This window comes from Zalophus californianus, chromosome 6, assembly GCF_009762305.2.
Source record: "Zalophus californianus isolate mZalCal1 chromosome 6, mZalCal1.pri.v2, whole genome shotgun sequence".
In the NCBI taxonomy this organism is placed as follows: domain Eukaryota; kingdom Metazoa; phylum Chordata; class Mammalia; order Carnivora; family Otariidae; genus Zalophus; species Zalophus californianus.
In genome coordinates this window covers 53758962-53770746 of record NC_045600.1, presented here as the reverse complement: position 1 = coordinate 53770746, position 11785 = coordinate 53758962, and the positions used below count along the sequence as shown (strand labels likewise).

Genomic DNA, 11785 nt, shown 5'->3' with positions numbered 1-11785 from the left:
TTTACTATAATCACCATGTTGTACAATAGATCCCCAGAACATATTCATCATATAAGTGAAAGTTTGTACCATTTGATTTATGTCTGCTCATTTTACCCTCACCCCAGCCCCTAGCAATCATCATTTTATTTTCTCTTTCTATGAAATTGGCTTTTTTCCAAATTCCATATTTAAGTAATACCATATAGTGTTTGTCTTTCTCTGGCTCATTACACTTAGCAGAATGCCCTCCAGTTTTTTTGTTTGTTTTGTGGGGGTTTTTTTGTTTGTTTGTTTGGTTGGTTGGTTCTTTTTTAATCCATGCTGTATCAAATGGCAGAATTTCCTTCTTTTTTATGGCTGGATAATATTCCATTATATATTTATATACAGTATATATAAATGTGATATATATGTGCATACATACACAACATATTCTCTTTATCCATTCATGCATCAATTATACTTAGGTTGTTTCCATGTCTTGGCTATTATGAGTTATACTACAATGAACATGGGGGGGGTGCAGATATTTCTTTGAGACTGTGATTTCATTTCTTTCAGATATATTCCCAGAAGTGGGATTTCTTGGTCATACAGTACTTACATTTTTAACTTTTTGAGGGATAATCATTATGAAAAACAGTATGGTAGTTCCACAATACAGTATTGTTAACTATAGACCTAATATTGTATAGCAGAACTTATTCATCTTGCCTAACTGAAATTTTATACTTATTGAACAGCAACTCCCCATTTCCCTTATGTATCTAGTTGATTTTATTCTATTTAATTTTTATATCAATGACTATATTTCAAGATTTTTATATCCATTTAAATATATTTTTTTCATTTCTGACTTAAGTGGTTTAATAATTTGTTTTATATTTTCATTTATGTCTATGAACATACTCAAATACTTATTTTGAATTTACTGTCTGAAATTCCTTTCTGGAATTATGTATTTTGCTAGCCAACATTCTTAGTTTCAGATTTTGTCATGTATTTTGGAATTTTTATTCTAAGCTCATTTTGAATAGGATCTTTCTCTCTCTCTCTGCCTTTTCTTTTTTCGTCTTTTTCTTTCTTTTCTTTCTTTTCTTTCCTTTCTTTCCTTTCTTTCTCTTTCATTTTTTATCTTTCCCTGATTATTTTGTAGCTACCTCAATAAGGTCATATCATCCTCCAAAAATACCCTATCTTAGTGTTTCTGAGTGACTGCCAGATATTGGAAATATGGCAGATCCAAACATGTTGACTTGGGTCCCGGTAGCAAGACTATGTCTTTGTCTTCCACCTTCCTGCTACTCTCAGCCTTACTTCACAGTGAGTTTGGGTTACACTTCACCCAAATCCCTGACTTTCATCTCTAAACATGGCTCTGAAACTCAGTTTCAGAACGGAGGAACACAGGGGAGTTCTTTTGGTGCCTCCCTATATCCACCTGTTTCATGATCCTAAACCCCACATACATGTGGTCTTAACTATACTCAGTGTTTTGTGAGACATTTCTCCTTCTGGTGCATGAACAAGTTTTCTCTGGGATCTGTTGAATTTTTGTCTTTTAGTCTATATGTCTATTGTAGGAAGATTTTTTGAATTGAGAACCCACTGTACCATAGTGACCTAGAAGTCGTTATTTGTTCTTCATAAAACATCTTTCAGTTAGTTATAAATTGTGTGATAAAAAACTTGAAGTCCATAAATCTTAAGTCACTTGGTAATAGATGGTGGATCTGGAACTTGAACTCAGATAATTCATATTCTAAAATTCCATTTTCTTTCTAGTCTACCAAAATTACCCTCTCAGAAACTAAACAAATACATTTTCATTCTCTCTTCCACAAATAAAACCATAGGGGAGGTATTTGATGTCAAAACTGAATTTTTTTCTAAAATGCCTCTTTTAAGTTTTCTGTTTTCATATAACCACCTTCTAAATCCTGGGGAGCTCCAGGAAAGTCAAATATTCAAACATGTTTTCATATGCAGCCTTAAGTGCTGTCACACAATAGTGCCTTCCACAGAGAGCACTATAGCAAAATTTGATCCACATTTTAACACCTAAGTCCCATAGCATGTCAAAAGAAAAGGAAACATGGGGATATTTTTATTTTATTTTGACAAGCATAGTGAGATTCTAAAATGGTAACAAACATCTATAAAAATTTTTAAGCAAAATCACACTTATCAAATGTTTCCCCCATTTAACAGCTCAGTCATTCCATTTTTAATTGAAAGCAATTTTTTGGTCAATATTGTATAATGCAATCCTCTTAACATGTATTGATTTATCTCCCTCTCTACACACACACACACACACACTCCTAACATCAGAAGGCATTTGATATGACTTATTATTGCATAAACATTTCTTCTCCAGGGTAGAAAAATCCTACAACAAACAGGTGAATTTATTTCCACATAGGAGAAGAGAAATTACTAGCTTTATTAATAAATTTAATTTTCCCTTGATATTCTTTTTATAAAAAAGAATAATGTGCTTATACAAAGATGAATATATTTTAAAAATGATGATGACTTCGTTCAAGAAGTTTAAAACAAAACATATTTGAAAATAGGTATATTAATAATATTACATATTATGTATATTTTTTGAGAGCATCTTCTCGCAAGATCCTTCTATTTTTTAAAATGCAGTTTTGAAAATGCTGCTGGCCTGGAGACATTATTAATTTTTCCAAATGTCTCATGCATTTGGTGTTTACTTCTAGGAAAAGATGCTATTAAAAATGAGCAGGAACAGGGGTGCCTGGGTGGCTCAGTTTGTTGAATGGCCAACTCTTGGTTTCTGCTCAGGTCATGATCTTGGAGTCCTGGGATTCAGCCCTGCCTCAGGCTCTGTGCTCAGCAGGAGCCTCTCTCCCTCTCGCTTTGCTCCTCACCCTGCTCATGCTCTCTCTCTCTCTCTAAAATGAATGAATGAATAAATAAATAAATCATTAAAAAATGAGCAGGAAGAAACATTTTTGTGAAGATACCCTTTCCTAGTCATATCCTTCCCAAGAAACTGAACAGTGAACAGTGATTTTTCCCATCATGTACATATTTTATATAAAATGCACAATTTGCCCTCTATGTCCCTGCCTTCTTTTGTTATTAAAGATTATTATCTATGCATTCTATATTTATGTGTACTCAATAAATTTTAGGATGACAGCAGCTAATATGATGATGGTATAAATATTAATGCCCTGAAAAACCTTAAGAGGAAATCTTTTCCATGACTTAGTTTTATTTCTGATTATTTTAATGTATATTTTACATGTACAAATCTATTTTAAAATACTATTCTTATCTGTTGATAAGATTTAGCACCATAAAAAATATGTATCTATATGTATCTCCCGCATTTAAGTATCAATTTCAATTGTTACAACATTTTTAGGGAGTGCCTGGATGGCTCAGTCAGAAGAGCATGGGACCTTAATCTCAGGGTTATGAGTTTGAGCCCCATACTGGGTGTACAGATTACTTAAAAATAAATAAACTTTTTAAAAACTAAAAAATAAAAATAAAAGTGCAATAGAGTATGAATGGCAAGATGTAATAGTTAAAAAAAAGATAACTTTTTTAAAACCCTGTAATTATTTGAACTTAAAGGGATTTGTCTACATATTTTAGTCAGAAATAAACATAGGGCACCTGGGTGGCTCAGTCGTTAAGCGTCTGCCTTCGGCTCAGGTCATGATCCCAGGGTCCTGGGATCAAGTCCCACATCGGGCTCCCTGCTCTGCGGGAGGCCTGCTTCTCCCTCTCCCACTCCCATTGGAATGTAGTCTTATTGACGATCTTGTTCATGACCATTAGGCTACAACGTAGGGACCAAGAACCTGGGTTTGGCAGTTAGATTGTCTGGTTTCAAATCTCAAATCTTACACTGTGTAACCCTAAGTGAGTTACAGTGAATAATAAATGTATGCTTTGGTTTGCTTATCTGTAACATAGGGTAGATAATAATAACACCTATTCATGGTGTCTTTGTGAGAACAAGATGGGGTAGTTGTTTAAAACACTCAGAAATAACACCTGTTACTATCACTACCACAGCACATAATAGCTCCTGTCATACGGTAGATGCCGATTAAATGCTATTTTCATAAATGAATAAAAGCTAACATTTATTTTTATTAATTTTACAGTTTAAAGTTATATATTAAATAAATATTATGCTTACTATTTAATTTTATTTTAGGCATTACAATTAGCTTCTTCCCATTTGGGCAAAGGAAAATTAAAGGAAAATATGTCTCAGAAGATTCCCTAAATCTAGAATTCCAGATAGAGAAGAGGTCTCGCACCAACCTTGCTTTTCATTCATTCTCACTCTCATTTCTGTCCCCTTTTTATGTTCGTCTTCATAACAACATCATTTGACTACATTATCTTTAGAATTAATTTAGTTCATGGCGTGTCTCTATTTGATATTGTTTCAATTGCTTAGATGTTTAAAAAGGAAAAAAACTCAAAATGGCTTAAAAATAAGTATCCCCCCTGGTACACTGATTCATTGGCTCAGTCATATCATGGGTCTGGCTTCTTTCCATTGCTCTGCCATCCTCAGTGTGTCACCTCCAATCCTCCCAGTAACTTCTCTCTTGACAAGATGGCTGCAGTGGTTCTAGACATGAAACAAAAGAAGAGGAATTATTTATTTCTAAATTATAAATATATTTTTTTGTAAACCATTTTTCAAAATTTTCACATCGCTCCCCCCATCTCAAGCATTCCTCCTTTCATGTATTTTTGACTAGAACTAAGCTATTTATCCTCCTGACAACCTGTCTTTTCCAGAGGGAATGATTGGCTTGCAGCAGTTTTTAGGATCCAGCAATGAGTCTGAGGGAAAAGGATAGACAGCTTAAACAATAGGGGCTTTGCTTATATAGCACATGGGAAAAGAAGGGTTTTTGAGTAAACCACCAATGGTATGAAACTTGAGATACCAACTTTTCTACTTTTTTTTTTTCCTGAACTTCTTTTACTATTTTTTTATAATGACCAACCTCAAGCAGTGTTCCTTTACTTGGCTTCAGAGAAACTAGGCTTTAGGAGCACAATTTTATTGGAAAAATAGCCACAAAGCTCTATTTCAGCTTTGAATCCTAGAAAAGGAGAAAGAATGAAAGCTGGAGGGCTACATTAGTTTCATGTGGGTGCCGTAACAAATTGCTAAAAGCTCATGGCTTAAAACAATAGAAATGTATTCTCATATTTCTGAAGGTCAAAATCGGTTTCACTGACCTAAACCAGGTAGGCCATGATCCATCCAGAGGCACCAGGAGAGAATCTATTCCTTGCTTCTTTTGTATTTTCTCTCCTCCTCTTTTGGGCCTGACAATTTTCCTTTCCACTTTCTGTAAGGATTCATGTGATTACAGTTAGAGCCCACCTAGATAATCCAGAATAATCTACCCCGTCAATATTCTTAATCAGATCTGTAAAGACAATTTTTCTTTTTTTAAAAATTTACGTATTTTATTGACATACAGTTGACACACATGTTATATTAGTTTTGGGTATAAGACAGTGATCTGACAACTCTGTATGTTACTGTGTGTACACTACAGGTGTACCTACCATATGTTACCAAACAATGCTATCACAATACCATGTTCTTTATGCTATACCTTTCATCTTTGTAACTAACATATACCATAACTGGAAGCCTCCTTGTAAAGTGATATTTACAAGTTCCAGAAATTAGCTAATATCTCTAGGTGACCTTTATTTAGCCCATTACCAGTGTATAGAATAGGATATATCTTAAGGAGTTATAAAAACATATAAAGTTCTTTTTTGGACACAAGAAAGAAAAGATAATATTGAAACAATTGCAAGGCTTCTCTACTCACTGATACCTTAGAGAAATATATTTAAAGTAACCTTAATTAACAAGGCTACCAAACAACTGATACTTCTTCTTTAGATCAACTATCAATTCTATACTATTGAATTTGAATGGGGAGAGTTGGATGGGAAAGAATATCAGTAAATTAATTCTTCCTGTGTTAGAAAAAATAAAATAGAGAATTTATTCTACATTTATGAAAAAGTCTTAAATGTCATACATGTTGAATATATATGTGTGTGTGTATATATATGTATATATGTGTATATATATATATAATTTTGATCTCCTACAGCCCCTTCAAATACATTGTTGCTGTAAACGCCTCTGTCCTTTAATGTAGACTAATACAGGACAATAACTTCCCTTGTAATTCACATGTTTTAAAAGGCCATTTTAATAAAAAAAAGACTCAAGCCAGTAATTAGAGCATTTCATCACATGTATGTTTATATCTTGATGTTAGAAATTAATGTAGCATTATCTCTTCTTTCTTCTTCTCTTTTGTGTGGTGCATCTGGAGTGGAAAAGGGATGGGACAGATTTGGTTTCTTCTCCTTTTTCTCTCTCCAGTCCTCCTGCACTCACTAGAGCTGTTTTGATCTCAGCAAGGCTATGAGTAAATGGGGAGTAAAAGGAGATAAGAGATGGGACAGTGCTTTTTATTAATATATATATTTTTTTATTATGTTAATCACCATACATTACATCATTAGTTTTTGATGTAGTGTTCTATGATTCATTGTTTGCATATAACACCCAGTGCTCCATTCAGTACATGCCCTCCTTAATACCCATCACCAGGCTAACCCATCCCCCCACCCCCTCCCCTCTAGAACCCTCAGTTTGTTTCTCAGAGTCCATAGTCTCTCATGGTTCGTCTCCCCCAACAGTGCTGCTTAAGCTAGGTGGCCTAGAGTACTCTGGGTCTAGTGGGTAGTTGAAGCTGGTCTCCCTAAGTTGACTAGAGAGGATTCTGCTAATTTACTCATGAGCATGTTGTGACTCTTCAGCAGGTCCTCCCTGGACTGTCTAGCAGTTTCCTTAAAGGAATGCCTGAATCTTTTTAACTTCATTTCCCTTTGTCAGCCACTGGGCGTTTGGTGTAATAAATCCAGCTTCCTTTTGCTAAGATTTACTTACCCTCTCAGGGAGCCCTGTTGAAAATGGTCCATGGCAACCCTGTCATGGGCCAAAGTTCCAATGAAAACGTTTAACCATCCAACAAACTCTGGAAAACTTATCTGGACTCTGTTGCTAAAACAGTGAGACTTGAGGAAAAGCAGGGGTTGGAATTCAGACCTCCATCCGCAATTCCACTATAGCATTCTAAAATGTGCCTCAGACATGAATTCTTGGTCTGAGCTGCACTGGACATATTTACATATTCTAATTTTTCCAGTCACTAGTCATTAGGGTAATAGCCTCACAGACCTATTTTACAAAATCTCCCTTTCTCAAATTCTGATCTTTTTTTTTTTTTAATATTCTTGGGGGAGGTGCTAAAACTCAAAAGTGGTGGACCAGTTTCTCTGAAAAGTTCCGTATGCATATTGGTCTCACAATCATTTTGGTATCTACTTTTGTCTCACTGACATTTCGATAGAAACCAAGGAAGAATGAGTCCTTTTTAATGTCCTGTTGTAAAGATTTTAAATACAGGAGACTGGCATATTTTTGTATGTAATGGAAGTGGTTGGAAGTACTATATTTTTAATAGACAGTATAAAAAAGAATTCTTAGGGTTTTATATTTTACTTTTATAAAGAAAAAGTATCCTATTCAGATTAAACAGAGACAGGCACCATCACATCATAGTTACTCCACAGAGAGGAAATTAAAGCCTGAGCATTCCAAGTAAAAGGCACATTACAGCTTTTCAAACACCTAATTTCTCTCAGTGCTGTGGGAAATATAATGACAGGTAGCACTTCTACAACTTAAGTGGTTCTTACACATCATCTGTTTTAAATGGCATAACTGCTTTGCAGTTTTTAATTTTCAATCTTCAAGGAAGTATAAGAGTAGAGCAATCATGTATGTAAGATCATCATACATTTTTAGTCTTTCAAAACAACCATTTGTGACTCTAAAATACAGGGTTGTATTTAATGTTTTTGCATTCTTTTAGACTTTTTCTCTGGTTAGGCAAAAATAGTTAAAATTATTTAATTTTTTTCTTATACTAATATATATCACTGGACCATGTAAGATAGATATGCTGTGGTCTGCTTGCCTTTATTTTTTTTCTCTGCTTGCCTTTAAAAAGAAAATAATATACATAAGAAAAAATAATGTCAGGTAATAAAAATAAGTGACTATTATTTTTGATATATATATATATACATATATATATATATCTCACCACCCATATGGAAGAATCCCCAATATTGTAGATGTAAAAACTGTAATTTCTCTATGGTATTATCAGTTAATCTAGAAAAATGACACTAAACATCTCTAATACTAAAGATTCAATTTTGAGTGGTTGATAGTGATAATACATTTGCATAGGAAGTCTTTCTCATACTGTAGACTTTACCCTGGTTAAATTTAGAGATCTTGACTTTGACGATAATTTAATTTCAGTAACAGCTAATCATCTTTACCTAATTTATGTTTTTGGAATGAAACGATGATGAGGTTTTTTTTTTTCTTTAGATCTTCAAATATTTTGGTTTTGCCATTACAAATTCTCTTCTCAATTTTGAAGACTCAATACAAATATATAAAAATTTATTAGAACTCTACTATATACTAATCCTAGTATTAAAACACCAAGAAATATTAGGTTAAGCCATATACAGTGCCATTTTATAGGTCAAAATACTCAAACGTTAGCAATGTCATAATGGTACAAACTAACATGAAAAGGTATGTAGTATAATCTTTATCTTTAATTGTGACTTCACGGAAACTTTAGGAAATTAAGAGTAATGAAGTGAAATAGTACTTGAAGAAATAAAGGTGAATGAATCATTATAATAGGTGAGAGAGTGAGGGAAGCACATTTCAGACTGAGTGGATAGCATAAGCAAGGAGTTCTGCAAGTGCCTGGCAAATATAAAAAGGAGGTCAGAAAGTAATTAGGGACCACATCTGAGCAGGATTCTGAATAAGGAAGAAAGGGAATAATATGGAGTTGAAACTTGACAAGTGTTCTGATTTTTTTTCTCACGGTCCTTGATTTTTTGGAATTAGGAATGACCAGGTGATCTATTTAAGCCAATGGCTGGTAAATGAAAAGGATATGTGGTGCTTTATGATGGAAATTTGAAGATTCTCACCCATAGCAACTTCTGACTAGACATATCTTTGTAGGCAAGGGAAACAAAAGCAAAAATGAACTATCATCAAGATAAAAAGCTTCTGCACAGTGAAGGAAACAATCAACAAAACTAAAAGGCAGCCTACAGAATGGGAGAAGATATTTGCAAATGATATATCTGATAAAGGGTTAGTATCCAACATCTGTAAAGAACTTCTCAAGCTCAACACCCAAAAAAGAAAAATGATCAGGTTAAGAAATGGGCAGAAGGGGCACCTGGGTGGCTCAGTCAGTTGAGCATCTGCCTTCGGCTCAGGTCATGTTCCCAGGTCCTGGGATCTAGCCCCACATTGGGCTCCCTGCTCAGTGAGGAGTCTGCTTCTCCCTCTCCCTCTGCCGCCTCCCTGGCTTGTGTACTCTCTCTCTCTCTCAAATAAATAAAATCTTAAAAACAAAATAAAGAAATGGGCAAATGACATGAATAGACATTTTTCCAAAAAAGACATCCAGATGGCTAATAAACATATGAAAATATGCACAGCATCACTCATCATCAGGGAAATACAAATCAAAACCATGATAAGATACCATATCACACCTGTCAGAATGGCTAAAATTAACCCAGGAAACTATAGATGTTGGCAAAATGTGGAGAAAGGGGAACGCTCTAACACTGTTGGTGGGAATGCAAACTGGTGCAGCCACTCTGGAAAACAGTATGGAGGTCCCTCAAAAAGTTAAAAATAGAACTACCCTACAACCCAGCAATTCCACTACTACATATTTACCCAAAGGATACAAAAAGCTAATTCAAAGGGGCACATGCCCCCTGATGTTAATAGCAGTATTATGAACAATGGCCAAATTATGGAAAGAGCCCAAATGTCCATTGATGAATGGATAAAGAAGAGGTGGTATCTATATATAATGGAATATTACTCAGGCATAAAAAAAAGAATGAAATCTTGCTGTTTGCAATGACGTGAATGGATCTAGAGTATATTATGCTAAGCAAAATAAGCCAGACAGAGAAAGACAAATACCCTATGATTTCACTCATATGTAAAATTTAAGAAACAAAACAGATGAGCATAGAGGAAGGGGGGGAAAAAAGAGAGGAAAGCAAACCCTAAGAGACTCTTTTTTTTTTTTTTTTAAAGACACATTTATTCAGCATCATGATCAGACTATTACATTTAGCAATCAACAGCATGGGTGCAAAAAAAAAAGAATCTACATTAAAACCCTTTGTTGGAATGCTTTACACTTTCCACAGAACAGAAACTAAAATAACCTGTTATACAATTAGTCACAAATACAGTCCTCGAGTTCTTTGCCCATACACATGAGTATTGTCTAAAGCATGTCTTCTTTGTAGCAGCGAGGCCCTGCCACCACTGTGCTTGGCTGAGTTCACAAATCTCTTGTAACCTGTAGCTTCCCTGTCACTTCTCTGGCTCTCCTCTCCTGCTAAGCTTTGTTTCCTGGCAGTAATTAAAACCTTCTGCCACTGCCGTAGCTACTGCTGCTGCTGGAACCACCATAGCCACCTTGGTTTTGTGGTTTGGCAAAGTATTGGCCTCCACCACCATAGGGGCCAGAGCTTCTGCCTCCAAAATTTCCTCCTTTCATGGGTCCAGAATTTGAGGATTGATTGTTGTAATGGCCAAAACCATTGTAGCTTCCGCCACCTCCAAAGCTGCTTCCATCATTACCAAGTCCATTATAGCCATCCCCACGGCCACCATATCCACCACCACCGTGACTGCCACCAAAGCCACCTCGCCCACTGAAGTTCCCGCCACGACCAAAGTTGTCATTCCCACCAGAACCACCTCCACGACCACCACCAAAGTTTCCAGAACCACTTCCACCTCTTTGGCTGGATGAAGCACTAGCCATCTCTTGCTTAGAGAGGGCTTTCCTTACTTCACAGTTGTGGCCATTCACAGTACGGTATTTTTGAATGACCATCTTGTCTACAGAGTCATGGTCATCAAATGTTACAAAAGCAAAACCTCTCTTTTTGCCACTGCCTCTGTCAGTCATGATCTCGATCACTTCAATTTTCCCATACTGTTCAAAATAATCTCTTAGGTGATGTTCTTCAGTGTTGTCTTTAATGCCACCAACAAAAATCTTTTTCACTGGTAAGTGGGCACCAGGTCTTTGAGAATCTTCTCTTGAGACAGCCCTCTCAAGAGCCCTCTCAAGAGTTGGTTCCACAACTCTTCCATCCACCTTGTGTGACCTTGCGTTCATGGCTGCATCCACCTCCTCCACAGTGGCATACCTGACAAACCCAAAGCCTCTGGAGCACTTGGTGTTTGGATCTCTCTACCACACAGTCCGTAAGCGTTCCCCATTGCTCAAAATGACTCCTCAGACTCTCATCAGTTGTTTCAAAGCTCAAACCTCCGATGAAGAGCTTCTGCAGCTGTTCAGGCTCTTTGGGAGACTCTGACTTAGACATGATGGCAGTGGGAGGGGAGACTTCAACGATGCTTACTCTGCGGCGTCCACGGGCGGAAAGGAGTAATCTAACGAACGTATCTGTCAGCCTACCTTCGGCCTGTAAGAGACTCTTAAGTATAGAGAATAAACTGAGAGTTGATGGAGGGGAGGTGGGTGGGGGGTGGGCTAAATGGATTATGGGTATTAAGGAG

General features: G+C 36.0%; 1 pseudogene; it reads right to left on the bottom strand.

Moving 5' to 3' along the window:
• Positions 1-10712: 10712 nt before the first annotated feature.
• On the bottom strand, positions 10713-11568 carry LOC113910077 (annotated as a pseudogene).
• Between the last annotated feature and the right edge of the window lie 217 nt (positions 11569-11785).